The sequence below is a fragment of the Mustela nigripes genome, chromosome 3 (assembly GCF_022355385.1).
Source record: "Mustela nigripes isolate SB6536 chromosome 3, MUSNIG.SB6536, whole genome shotgun sequence".
In the NCBI taxonomy this organism is placed as follows: domain Eukaryota; kingdom Metazoa; phylum Chordata; class Mammalia; order Carnivora; family Mustelidae; genus Mustela; species Mustela nigripes.
In genome coordinates, this window is record NC_081559.1 from 134,053,799 (window position 1) to 134,068,909 (window position 15,111).

The window sequence follows — 15,111 nt, forward strand, 5'->3', positions numbered from 1 at the left end:
AGAGAACTAAATTAAAAAAAAATAATAAAACAGACATATTAGCACCCTCAACACTCAGTATGTGCCTGATGTTCTATTATGCTGCATTGATACTTAAATAATAAAAGTTTCTGTCCTTAAAACTTTTGTGGATTAGTGAGGAAATGGGTATGTAATTGAATAATTATATTACGTGGTGAGTGATATAACAGAAGCATGTGCAAATATCTATGAGGAACTGGAGAAGGAGTGAATAACATTGTCTAAGAAAAAATCAGATATATAGAAGAAAGGAAAATTATTAAACACAATTTAGTTTCAGAAAATCTGCTGGAACTTTGCCACACAACATTTAGTATTGACTGGATAAGACAGAAGGATATCTGAAAAAGAAGTACGTATAATTTGTTTATTTGAATTTCAAAGTAAAATTGCTATGTTACATAACTGTGGAAATTGCATATCCTTAACTAGGTAATTTTGTTGTTACTAGTTTCTTAGTAAGGGGGCGCCTGGGTGGCTCAGTGGGTTAAAGCCTCTGCCTTTGGCTCAGGTCATGATCTCAGGGTCCCGGGATCGGATACCGCATCGGGTTCTCTGCTCAGCGGAGAACCTACTTCCCCCTCTCTCTCTGCCTGCCTCTCTGTCTACTTGTGATCTCTGTCTGTCAAATAAATAAATAAAATCTTGAAAAAAAAAACAAAAAATAGTTTCTTAGGAAACATCTTTATGCCCTATATTTTGTTACTGTGGTAAAAATGCCATCTATGTATTTTTTTATTTCTAAATTTTTTATTTCTAAAATATTTCTTATTTTACAAATGAACAAAAACTCCAGTTTTCATAAACTTTGCAAACGGCATTTGCAGACACTATCCTTCTCTTTAAAAAAGCAACTGTGTTATTTTAAAAGAATAAAAATTAAATAAAATATAGTTGATTTAGTTATAACCTCAGTCATTTGAAAAAATAATATTTGATTACAAAGATTGTCATCTTTTCTCTCTGAACTGCTACCTTTGAAGTTAGAAAAGATCCCAAAAGGCAGGCAAATGTAGAACCTGTTCACTCAAAAGGCATTCTGGGAAGTGTGACATGTTTACATGGTAGGAAACCTATTCTATGGGTTTTGTGTGTGTGTTTGAAATGTGGGAGTGGACCTAGATTAGAAATAGAAGAGGAAAATCCGATAGGCTGACTGAGTGCCCCGCCTTTGACTTGGGTCCCCTTGGCTCCCCTTGGCTTTAGGCAACTCATCTCATTCTGTGGGCTCTGGTTTCTTTCTCTGTAGAGTTAGTGAATGGACCAGGGATCCCTAAGCTTCTTTCCTTATAGAGGAGGATATTGTTATCAGAGAAAAAGTGGTACCAAGAAAAGATCACTTAAATTGAAATCACCTAAAATGCTGTGTACAATTTCATAGTTAAAATTGGAGAAACGTTTGACTAGACTATTTCCTTAAAAATTAAATGAATGGTTACCTTTAAAATTATGTTATATTTTGCTTATAAAATTTAGGTTGCTGTTCCACTAGGTGCTCATTTTTAGATTAATGAATAAGCTATGTGAACTTTCTGGGCCTGGTACTGTAGGATAACAGTGGTCACTGTATCCTCCATTCACATTTAATTGTTAAGCACTTTCATTTTGCAAAATTATCTGGATAACTTTGATATTTGTAAAATATAATTTTGCTTTTGCAAAATTATCTGGAGGCTCTGATAATTTTTCCAAGGTTCTCTTTCAATCTTTTTATTTCTCAAATACTCCTCAAATACTCTCAAATACTCCTCTTCCAAAGCCCAAAGAGAGAGAGAAGACAAGAGAATAAGGCTGACAGGAATTTTCAAATGTGTATGTAGCCACTTAATTGGCAAGTATTTCTGAGTTACTTATCTTTCTTCAGTGCTGAAATGTGTGGACTGAGATAAATGAAGAGTTAGATGGTGCATCCTTCTCCTATAGCCTTCTTTTACCCTGGTTCTTGTGTGGCTAAATATAGGAGTCCTATCCACAATCAGACTGCAACTTTTTGGAATACTTCTTTCTTTCTTCTTTTCTCTCTCTTTCTCCCTTCTTTTCTCTCTCCCTCCCTCCCTTCCTTTCTTTCTTTCTTTCTTTCTTTCTTTCTTTCTTTCTTTCTTTCTTTCTTTCTTTCTTTCTTTCTTTCTTTCTTTCTTTCCTCCTAAATCAAAACAAGGAACAGATCCAGGTGGCAGCTCCTTCCAACCACCTCCCTTGCTTTTCCTCCTGAAGCCTGTTTTTCTCATTGGTCCACCCTCTGGTCTCTGATCTGCAGCCACCAGGACAAAAAAGGCAGAGAAGGTGAGAGAGTCAGTTATGGAAGGAGGTGAAGCAGAAGAGCACACAGGTTTGTTGGTGGAAATAAATTCTATAGAAGTTATGAAATATAAGCTGAGTGTTTGGATTTAATGGACTCTACAGGGATGGGTTGTTCTGAAGAAGAGAGAGCAAGTGAGAAAGAAGGAGGAGGTGAGGAGGGAAAGAGGGATACTTAGAGAAAGAGAGACAAAGAAGGAGGCACACTGAGACTTTTAGATTTTAGTTAAGTACACTGAATAACAAATGTGCAAAGGAACTGAAGAGTGTTTGGTTTGCCTACCCACCACTAGAGAAGGAAGCTGATTGCCCTGGCCATGCTCTCAGAGCTGAGGCAAGGGCAGAGTGCCTGGCATTTCTTTCTTTCTTTATTTTTTTTAATATATTTTTTTATTTTTTATTAACATGTAATGTATTATTAGCCCCAGGATACAGGTCTGTGAGTCACCAGGTTTACACATTTCACAGCACTCACCGTAGCACATACCCTCCCCAATGTCCATAATGCAAACACCCTCTCCCTACCCCCTGCAACCCTCAGTTTGTTTTGTGAGATTAAGAGTCTCATGTTTTTTCTCCCTCCTGATCCCATCTGGTTTCATTTTTTCCTTCCCTACCCCCCAGGCCACCCATGTTGCCTCTCAAATTCCTCATATCAGGGAGATCATTGATAATTGTCTCTCTTTGATTGACTTATTTCTCTCAACATAATACCCTCTAGTTCCACTCATATCATTGCAAACAGCAAGATTTCATTTATCTTGATGGCTGCATGGTATTTCATTGTATGTATATATATATATATACCAAATCTTCTTTATCCATTCATCTGTTGATGGATATCTAGGTTTTTCCATAGTTTAGCTATTGTGGACATTGCTTCTATAAACATTCAGGTGCACGTGCCCCTTCGGATCACTACATTTGTATCTTTAGAGTAATACCCAGTAGTGCGATTGCTGGGTTGTAGGCTAGCACTATTTTCAACTTTTTGAGGAAACTCCATGCTGTTTTCCAGAGTGGCTGCACCAGCTTGCATTCCCACCAACAGTGTAGGAGGGTTCCCCTTTCTCCACATCCTCACCAGCATCTGTCGTTTCCTGACTTGTTAATTTTAGCCATTCTGACTGGTGTGAGGTGGTATCTCATTGTGGTTTTGATTTGTGTTTCCCTGATGCCAAGTGATGTGGAGCACTTTGTGTCTGTTGGCCATCTGGATGTCTTCTTTGCAGAAATGTCTGTTCATGTCTCCTGCTCATTTCTTGATACAATTCTTTGTTCTTTGGGTGTTGAGTTTGATCATTTCTTTATGGATTTTGGATACTAGCTCTTTATCTGATACGTCGTTTGCAAATATCTTCCCCCATTCTGTCAGTTGTCTTTTGGGTTTGTTGACTGTTTCCTTTGCTGTGCAAAAGTTTTTGATCTTGATGAAGTCCCAATAGTTCCTTTTTGCTCTGGCTTCCCTTGCCTTTGGTGATGTTTCTAGGAAGAAGTTGCTGTGGCTGAGATCAAAGAGATTGCTGCCTGTGTTCTCCTCAAGGATTTTGATGGATTCCTTTCTCACACTGAGGTCTTTTATCCATTTGGAGTCTATTTTTGTGTGTGGTATAAGGAAATGGTCCAGTTTCATTTTTTTGCATATGCCTGTCCAATTTTCCCAACATCATTTATTGAAGAGACTGTCTTTTTTCCACTGGACATTCTTTCCTGCTTTTTCAAAGATTAGTTGACCATAGAGTTGAGGCTCTATTTCTGGGCTCCCTCTTCTGTTCCATTGATTTATGTGTCTGTTTTTGTGCCAGTACCATACTGTCTTGATGATGACAGCTTTGTAATAGAGCTTGAAGTCTGGAGTTATGATGCCACCAACTTTTCTCAACATTCCTCTGGCTATTTGAGGCCTTTTTTGGTTCCATATAAGTTTTAGGATTATTTGTTCTATTTCTTTGAAAAAAATTGATGGTATTTTGATAAGGATTGCACTAAATGTGTAGATTGTTTTAGGTAGCATAAACATTTTCACAATATTTATTCTTCCAATCCATGAGCATGGAACATTCTTCCATTTCTTTGTGTCTTCCTCAATTTCTTTCATGGGTACTTTATAGTTTTTTGAGTACAGATTCTTTGCCTCTTTGGTTAGGTTTTTTGCTAGGTATCTTATGGTTTTGGGTGCAATTGTAAATGGGATTGACTCCTTAATTTCTGTTTCTTCTTTCTTCTTGTTGGTGTATAGAAATGCAACTGATTTCTGTGCATTGATTTTATATCCTGAAACATTACTGAGTTCCTGTGCAAGTCCTAGCAGATTTGGAGTGGAGTCTTTTGGGTTTCCCACATAAAGTATCATATCATCTGCAAAGAGTGATAGTCTGACTTCTTCTTTGCCAATTTGGATGCCTTTAATTTCTTTTTGTTGTCTGATTGCTGAGGCTAGGACTTCTGGTACTATGCTGAATAACAGTGGTGATAATGGACATCCCTGCTGTGTTCCTGACCTTAGCGGAAAAGCTCTCAGTTTTTCTCCATTGAGAATGATATTCACGGTGGGTTTTTCATAGATGGCTTTAATGAGGTTGAAGTATGTACTCTCTATCCCTACACTTTGAAGAGTTTTTGATCAAGAAAGAGTTATTGATTGAATTTTTGATCAATACAAAAATTTGCTGTATTTTGTCAAATGCTTTTTCAGCATCTATTGAGAGTATCATATGGTTCTTGTTCTTTCTTTTATTAATGTATCATATAACATTGATTGATTTGTGGATGTTGAACCAAGCTTGCAGCCCTGGAATAAATCCCACTTGGTCATCATGGATAATCCTTTTAATACTGTTGGATCCTATTGGCTAGTATTTTGGTGAGAATTTTTGCATCTGTGTTCATCAAGGATATTGGTCTGTAATTCTCCTTTTTGATGGGGGTCTTTGTGTGGTTTTGGGATCAAGGTAATGCTAGCCTCATAAAATGAGTTTGGAGGTTTTCCTTCCATTTCTATTTTTTGGAACAGTTTCAGGAGAATAAGAATTAATTCTTCTTTAAATGCTTGGTAGAATTCCCCTGGGAAGCCATCTGGCTCTGGGCTCTTGTTTGTTGGGAAATTTTTGATGACTGCTTCAATCTCCTTACTGGTTATGGGTCTGTTCGGGTTTTCTATTTCTTCCTAGTTCAGTTGTGGTAGTTCATTTGTCTCTAGGAATGCATCCATTCCTCCAGATTGTCAAATTTGCTGGTATATAATTGCTCATAATATGTTCTTATAATTATTTGTATTTCTTTGGTGTTGGTTGTGATCTCTCCTCTTTCATTCATGATTTTATTTATTTGGGTCCTTTCTCTTTTCTTTTTGATAAGTCTGGCCAGGGGTTTATCAATCTAATTCTTTCAAAGAAACAGCTCCAAGTTTCATTGATTTGTTCTCTTGTTTTTTTGTTTGCTTGTTTGTTTCTATTTCATTGATTGCTGTTCTGATCTTTATTATTTCTCTTCTCCTGCTGAGTTTAGGCTTTTTTTTTTTGGCTGTTCTTTCTCCAGCTCGTTTAGGTGTAGGGTTAGGTTGTGTATTTGAGATTATTGTTTCTTGAGAAAGGCTTGTATTGCCATATACTTTCCTCTTAGGACTGCCTTTGCTGCATCCCAAAGATTTTGAACAGTTGTATTTTCATTATCATTTGTTTCCATGATTTTTTAAAATTCTTCTTTAATTTCCTGGTTGACCCATTCATTCTTAAGTAGGATGCTCTTTATAGCCTCCATGTATTTGGGTTTTTTCCAAATTTCCTCTTGTAATTGAATTCTAGCTTCAGAGCATTGTGGTCTGAAAATATGCAGGGAATGATCCCAATCTTTTGATACCAGTTGAGACCTGATTTATGCCCCACGATGTGGTCTATTCTGGAGAATGTTCCATGTGCACTAGAGAAGAATGTATATTCTGTTGCTTTGGGAGGGAACGTTCTGAATATATCTCTGATGTCCATCTGGTCCAGTGTGTCGTTTAAGGCCTTTATTTCCTGTTGATCTTTTGCTTGGATGATCTGTCCATTTCAGTGAGGGGGGTGTTAATACTATTATTGTATTATTGTTGATGTGTTTCTTTGATTTTGTTATTAATTGGTTTATCTAGTTGACTGCTCCCATGTTAAGGGCATAGATATTTAAAATTGTTAGATCTTCTTATTAGACAACCCTATGAGTATAATATAGTGTCCTTCTCATCTCTTATTATAGTCTTTGGCTTAAAATCTAATTTATCTGATATAAGGATTGCCACCGCAGCTTTCTTTTGATGTCCATTAGCATGGTAAATTGTTTTCCACCCCCTCACTTTAAATCTGGAGTGTCTTTGAGTCTAAAATGAGTTTCTTGTAGACTGCATATTGATGGGTTTTGGTTTTTTATCCATTCTGATACCCTATGTCTTTTGATTGGGACATTTAGCCCATATACATTCAGAGTAACAATTGAGAGATATGAATTTAGTGTCATTGTATCGCCTGTAAGGTGACTGTTACTGTATATTGTCTCTGTTCCTTTCTGGTCTAACTTTTAGTATCTCTCTTTGCTTAGAAGACCCCTTTCAATATTTCCTGTAGAGCTGGTTTGGTGTTTACAAGTTCTTTTAGTTTTTGTTTATCCTGGAAGCTTTTTACCTCTCCTTCTATTTTCAGTGATAGTCTAGCTGGATATAGTATTCTTGGCTGCATGTTTTTCTCATTTAGTGCTCTGAATATATCATGCCAGTTCTTTCTGGCCTGCCAGGTCTCTGGGGACAAGTCTCCTTCCAATCTAATATTTTTACCATTGTATATTACAGACTTCACGTCCTGGGCTGCTTTCAGGATTTTCTCTTTGTCACTAAGCCTTGTCAGTTTTATTAGATGACGGGATGTGGACCTATTTTTATTGATTTTGAGGGGGGTTCTCTGTGCCTCCTGGATTTTGATGAGGGAAATTCTCTATAATAATTTGCTCCAATATACCTTCTGCCCCCCTCTCTCTTTCTTCTTCTTCTGGAATCCCAATTATTCTAATATTGTTTCATCTCATGGTATAACTTATCTCTATCTATCCCCTCGTGGTCCAGTAGTTGTTTGTCTCCTTTTTGCTCAGCTTTATTCTCTGTCACCCGGTCTTCTATATCACTGACTCTCTCTTCTGCCTCATTTATCCTAGCAATAAGAGCCTCCATTTTTTATTGCACCTCATTAATAGCTTTTTTGATTTCAGCTTGGTTAGATTTTTAATTCTTTTATTTCTCCAGAAAGGGCTTTTATTTCTCCAGACATGGTTTTTCTAATATCTTCCATGCCTTTTTTGAGCCCAGCTAGCACCTTGAGAATCATCATTCTGAACTCTAGATCTGACGTATTACCAATGTCTGTATTGATTAGGTCCCTAGCCTTTGGTACTGCCTCTTATTCTTTTTTTTTTGTGGTGAGTTTTTCTGCCGTGTCATTTTATCCAGATAAGAATATATGAAGGACAAAATAAATACTGAAAGGGTGGCAAAGACCCCAGAAAAATGTGCATTAACCAAATCAGAAGAGATCCCAAATGGTGGGGGGAAGAGAGGGGGTAAAAAGAATTTCAAAAAAAAAAAAAAAAGAAGAAAGAAAGAAAGAAAAGAAAAAAAAGGAAAACATACATATTATACTGGTGAATAGAACAGAACCACCTACTTAATTTTGAGAGTATTTTGGTCTCTTAGAAGAAACTAGCTCCCAAAATTTTAAAGAAAGAAAAACTTCTATATACATATACAAAAATAAGGGTAAACATGATGAAGGGATGGAATATGACTATTTAAAGAAGAACATTTTTTAAAAATTCTAAAAAGCAGTTGATAAGTTGGTTGGGCAATGGAAGAAAAGGAAAGTGGAGAGAATTTGCTCAGGCTGGAGACTATAACAAAGCCCCATGCTAGATTTAGCATTTCTATTAGATTTCTATTCTAATTTTCTATTTCTATTTCTATTCTAAATTTCTATTCTAATCATTTCTAATAGATTTCTATTAGAAGAAGTTGTATCCCAAAATTTTTTAGAATAAAAAATCTAAATGTATACAAAAAATAAAGTTAGATACATGGAAGGATAAAATACGACTATAATAATGAAGTTTTGAAAGTTTATTTTTTTAAGAAAGGTATTGTTAAGATAAAGTAGTTAAAAAAATTAAAAGAGGAAAAATTAAAAGTTAAAAATTAGAATAAGAAAAAAATAAAATTTAAAAAATTTAATTAATTTTAATTTAAAAAATTTAATTAATTTTTCAAGACTAAAGAATCATGAGGAGAAAGCCATGAATTCTTTGCTTTCCCCTCCTCTGGAATTCCATTGTTCTCCTTGATCAGTGAGCTTGGTCTTAGCTGGATGTTCTTGTTGATCTTCTGGGGGAGGGGCCTGTTGTAGTGATTTTCAAGTGTCTTTGCCCGAGGTGTAATTGCACCACCCTTGCCAGGAGCTGGGCTAAATAATCTGCTTGGGTTCACTCTCAGGAGCTTTTGTTCCCTGAATGCTTTCTATAGAGCTCTGAAGGATGGGAATGAAAATGGCGGCCTCCCAATCTTCACTCTTTTTTTTTCCTTTTTTTTTGTGGTCAGGAAAGTTTATTTTATCAATGCCTAGTAATAAAGCTGACAATGAATTAGAAAATAAAGGTTTTGTTTTGTTTTTTACTACTAATTTATTTCACATTTATTCTTAAAACTCCTATGTAAAATACTTCCACATCAAATGAACGTATTATGCATACACAATCTAGATAAGCTCATAACCATGATATTGATGCACAGCATGGTAATGTACCTTTGCATCTTCTCTCTGCAACTTGAATTTAATAATATCTGTTATGGTTTTAATATCAGCAGGAAGATTCCTTTTTCGTAGCTTTCTGCAAAGGGGTCTGAGATAGGACTCGGTTTGTTTTTGAGTAGCACTGTTTAGTTTGCCCTGCACACTGTGCTTCATGTAATCTTCTCAGGCATTCAATTCTTTAGCCCAAACACCAAGAAGAAACTTAAGGAACTTGGTAATGATGACCATGTCCTTATGATCATCCCCTTTTCCTAAAGACTCTCCCAATGCCTCTAACTCTTCAGTTGTGTGTTTTCTTCATGAACTTTCAAATCATTCTGTGTCTTCCTCTCCAGACTCCTGACCACCCACAGGCTCATTGAGGTACTGCTGGCGATCTTATCCAAAGCTGCTTTCAGATCATTCCTCAATCTCTTGTTAACTTCTGGTGTGAGAATCTCTATTTTTCTTAAACGTTGAAAAGCATAATAATCAGTTTCTCTGAATAGTATGATTGGTTCTCCTCAGGGCCCCATTCCTCAATGTGCCTTCAGAGAAAAGTGCTCAATCACCCCCATCTCCCTGGTCTCTGGCCCCGCTCTGAGCTCACCCTGCCTGTGACTGAGCATTTCTGTTGGTGCACAGCCCCCTTTGGAGTCTCCAAACCCAACAGATTCCTGCCACTCTGCTCTTCCAGGGGTTTCTCCCCAGATCTGCCACTTGTGGGGTCCCTGTTCAAACATCAGTGACCTGACTGTGCCATGGATCACAACTTAAGGTAACCCTGAGCTGAGAGCTCACTCCTTGGCTCCATCTCTGTGGTTGGCTTCCCCGCTCTAACACCTGCGAGCTCTGGTACACCCAGACAACCCCGATCTTTCTGTGACTCCACAGGACCTGAGACCATGTTGTCCCCAAGAGGGCTCCACCCCCACTTGGCAAGTCTCTGCAGCAATATCCCTCAATGGAGCCGACTTTTAAAAGTTCTGATTTTGTGCTTTGCTGCTCCACTGCTTGCCTGGAGCCGTCCCCTACCCCCGCGATCTATCTTTCTGTCGTTTCAGATTAACTTCTCTCCATCTACCTTTCAGAAAGTGATCGATTTTCTGTTTCTAGAATTGCTGCTCTTCTTCTCTTTGATCTCCTGTTGGATTTGTAGGTGTACAGAATGGTTTGATAACTATCTAACTGAACTCCTGCGACCTGATGTCATCTCAGCCTGCTACTCTGCCATCTTGACTCCTCTTCTCTGTGCCTGGCTTTTCTAATCACAGAACCACTCTTGTCACAAAAACATCATCTTAAGTATCATTTTCTTCCATGTGGCCCAATGGCGACAGGGAGGAATCACAGTTGATTCTTCCTTCATTTTCCTTTTCTTAATTTCTCTTCTTTGCACTTTCAGATATCTTTTTCTCTGTTTTGTTTTGCATCTAATCCCTTTCTATTTTGTCCTTGTCTGTCCATGTGGGCCTCAGTGTTTCTGTGCTTTTGGGTAATTTTTAGCACCATAGTCTCAATGTTTTTTCAGAACTGGATCTCTGCTCTTTTAAAGAATGGGCTTTTGTACAAGGTAGGTCTCCTTCAGATTCAACTCCATTAACTGACATGCTCTACCTTTTAGGAAGCAAATCAATTTCCGAAAGATAAAGTTGCTAGCTCAGTGATTAGAAGTCACTGTGAGCCAGAATGAATCAGTGCCATCATTTCCTATCTAGCCTTGAAACGTACCTTGCAAAACAGGAGTTTCTTCAGCTCGCCTTCCAGAGGATAGAGTAAAGGAAAAAGCAGTGCACAGAGAGGGAAAGGAAGAGAAACAGGGAATAAGCATTTAAAGGGAAAAAATAGAAACACAGGGTATATTTCAAAAGCTAAGTAATGCTGATAACAGAATGGGACCATCAATTGTACCCCAAAGCCAAGAGTTTTCTAATCACAATGAAGATCAGTGATGAACAGCACAAAATGTATCATAAAATTATTTAAACTATTATGTTATCTGGCAGCATGGAATAAGATATACTCATATTTTATCTTAACCTTTAAACAGAATGTTTGAAATAGGCCTTGGTTTGTTACATGACAATATTTAAAAAAAAAATGAAATATACCTATATGGTTACCAAGGATTTTTTGTGTGTGAAATCTTGGTGTATTCAAAATGGACAGTCATAGTAAGAAACAGGAATAAGTTGGAAGAACATTCAAATTATACATAAACAGGTAAGGAGAAGTGAACTAATAAATAAGAGTCTTACTCAAGATGCTGTTATTAGGGCGCCTGGGTGGCTCAGTGGGTTAAGCCGCTGCCTTCGGCTCAGGTCATGATCTCAGGGTCCTGGGATCGAGTCCCGCATCGGGCTCTCTGCTCAGCAGGAAGCCTGCTTCCCTCTCTCTCTCTCTCTCTCTCTGCCTGCCTCTCCATCTACTTGTGATTTCTCTCTGTCAAATAAATAAATAAAATCTTATAAAAAAAAATAAAAAATAAATTTAAAAAAAAGATCCATGCTTGTTTAAAAAAAAAAAGATGCTGTTATTAAACATTATAGCATTTTTATAGGTATTTTAATTATATTTTTGTTTTATCTGTTAAGCATTTCAAAGACATAGCATCATATTATGGTTAGTTATGTATAATATTATGTTTTTAATTTTACTTGTAATTCTATCAACTCCTTCTTATTTTTGCTGTTTTAAAGTATTAGTGAGCTTTAGGCAGTACCAAGACTCCACTAAATAACAAAAATAATGCCAGAGGAGATTTTACGATTAAAAATTAGAATAGAATTTGGGTTTTAATATTGACTCTGTCACTATAGTTGTGTGACCCTAAGAAATCTCATAGGTTCTTTATACTTCTGATTATTAGTCTGTAAAGTGTATTACTGTGTGGAGCAAAGATAATGATGTTTTTATATTTAAGAGTATCTAGCACAAAGTAAATGACTAATGTATGGCAATTTACATTATAACTACATCTTTATAAAGACCCCAATTAGACATAATTAGATATAATAAAGACATTATAACTACATCTTTATAAAGACCCCAAATTATGAAAATTTGGAGTCTTTATAAAATATACATCAGTATATTTTATAAAGACTCCAAATTTTCATAATCATTTGTTGAAAGACCTTATATAAGAAAGGATTCCATCTTTAAGGTCAAGAACAGGGGTCAGAAAACTTTTTTCTGAAAACGGTCAGATAATAAATAGTCTAGGTTTTGTAGACCACACCATCTCTCGTTACACAACTCTGTTGTTACATCACAAAATCAGTCATAAGTAATAAATAAACAAAAGGGCATGGCTGTGTCTCAATAAAAGTTTACAAAATCAGGCAGTGGGTCCGGTTTGGGCTACGGGCTTTCATTTGTCAACCTGTGTTTGAGACTGTCTTCTCTCCCTTCCTTTCATCACTTATCTAAAAAACAACACCTGATTTATTGGCTCTCAGAAATAAGGTGCATGTTTCTATGCCAGGACTTTCAGTCTGTACACACTGACCCCTACTAAGAAAAGACAATTGGGATTTAACACTGCATGACTTAGAGTCTGCTAGGAGAAACAAAAGAAGTTCTAAGACTGATGAAAAAAAAAAAAAAGAATTTATTGTAGGATTTGACCACATACATGGAGGGAGCTGGTTAAATAGGCTGTGTGAGGCCGTTACTTCTATGTCTGGTGTTGGGCTGATGTTAGTTGCACAGCAAGTGAAGGGGGAAATATAGATATGAAGTAGGAGACAGCAAAGACAAACCAAAGTCATGAGGGCCAACTGAATCCCATATCAGCTCCTTCCCACCTTGACCTCCAACTTCAGTTATATAGGTGGCTCCCAGAGCTAGTGCTCTTTTCCACAGAGCTTATTAGATGCTCCTGGTCTAGGGGGTCACAGACCCTCAAGGCAGACATTAACTAGGAGCCTAAGTGGCTGTAGGCCCTATGGTTGCACCCAACACATCATTTGAGCTTGTCCCTACCTTCCTGGTTCAACATGGCTGCTGCTTCACCCCCTCTTTGCAAATCTCCTAGACAGTTCTTAACTGTTACCGAGCTATGCTACAAACCTTCTCCCTGAATTCAAGTATCTTTTGCCAAGGAATTCAGAGGACAATGTCAGTCAGTGTCATTAAAGTTTAAACAGACTTCCCGTACGTTGGCTTTTAAAATAGCCTTGAAGATATATATGTTGCTGGCTTTAGTAGTTTAGTTGCCTCTGTGGGGCACCTACATTCCCTCGGTACTTATAACTTATCTCTATGAATAATTGAATAACTTCAAGAAAAGATGAGATGAGGTCATCAACTAAGTTATCAGCACCAAAGCTTCTGTTCAGGATGCACTTTGAATTTCAGCTTTCCCGAGACCCAGTCTTATCTCATTGCTAATTCCCTCTTGTCACCTTCTCTCGTATTTTCTGTTATCATCAAAATAATTGGCTGGCAACCCACATATTTCTATATCAAAGGCAATTTTCTCTCCTCAGTCTATCAGAACCATTACCAGAGGGAAAACCTGAACATTACTTAAACATAGATTCACTGGGCAGGAAATACAGTCGTGAAGTTGAATCTAGCTTAAGGACATTTAAACAAATTTAGGGAAGATCTTCCTTGTTGTATTTTCTGGATTCATTGTCTCCAACTCATCCTTAGAAAGCCTCCCACCAAATACATTTTCTAACTGTGTCATCATGAAACTATTTAATGTCCAAATGCCCTCAACCATGCAACAGTAACAGGAGACTCAGGTCCTACCTGAATAAAACTAGGCAGTGATGTTGATATTCAGCAACATAGCCTTAAAGCTCTCCTCTGGTGAGGAGGGCAATCCTCATGCTAATAAAAATCAATCAATCAAACAAACAAAAAAACAACCTCATTGTGGATGTTTGCAAAATATCCATTATTAGCTGCAGCTCCCCTACCCAACTTATAAACATTTTGAAATATACATTTGACTGCTGTCAATAGCAGACTTTTCCTCTGTTAAGTATAAGCCCTGTGAAATAAGTCATTAACCCCTTGTTGCTCAAAGGGTGGGTACCTATGAAAGAGCAGCATAGGCATCACCTGTGAGCTTGCAATGTGGACTCTTAGCCTCAAACCCAGAGCTGCTGAATCACCATGTGTTTTAGCAAAATTCCCTTGTCATATATTTTCACATTGAGATATGAGAAGTGCCAGCTTAATTCTTGGAGTGTTCTCATTAAATTGGAAATCATAATATATAAATGGTCAAAAGGATTAAATTAGATTATGTGCTGAGTGTCTGGCACCAAAGCCTGGGGCAAAAGGACTTTCCTCTACTTAAGGGAGGAGAATGGGTGCTTTTGTTCCTCTCTGCTTGATCATGAAGGCTGATGGAAGAAGTTTTTATCCAAGGGAATATTTGGGAAATGGTCCTCTCCCACAGACAAGAGCAGGGTTCTGCAGAAACTTGCCCATTTTTGGGAATTAAGCATTGAGAACAGGTACAAGGTTGACCTCAGCAATCTCAAGAAAGCCATTTCCATGAGATCCCTCCTCTCTATAGAGGGGAGTGCCATGTATGTTTGGCTAGACCTAGATTCATTTAGCAACGGGGCCATATTTTTTTGTTGGTATGTCTGCTTCCCACATAATGAGGTTTTTAAATCTCTTTTTTAATTGTGCTTAATATGTTCATAAGTAAATCCCCAGAAGGAAATTACCCCTTGGGAACTTTGTAATCAGTCTTCTATCCCCAAAGTTAAAGACAGTTATAGCAGTACATACAATGTCAAGCCCACCAGAAACTATCCATCATTCTTTTCATTTAAAAATGGGTGTGGAGGGCGCCTGGGTGGCTCAGTGGGTTAAGCCGCTGCCTTCGGCTCAGGTCATGATCTCAGGGTCCTGGGATCGAGTCCCGCATCGGGCTCTCTGCTCAGCGGGGAGCCTGCTTCCTCCTCTCTCTCTCTGCCTGCCTCTCTGCCTACTTGTAATCTCTCTCTGTCAAATAAAT

At 37.6% G+C, this 15,111-nt stretch overlaps 1 pseudogene; it reads right to left on the reverse strand.

Annotated features, from left to right (window-relative positions):
- Positions 1 to 9,083: 9,083 nt before the first annotated feature.
- Positions 9,084 to 15,111, reverse strand: part of LOC132014556 (pre-mRNA-splicing factor 18-like) — a 13,390-nt pseudogene continuing 7,362 nt past the window's right edge.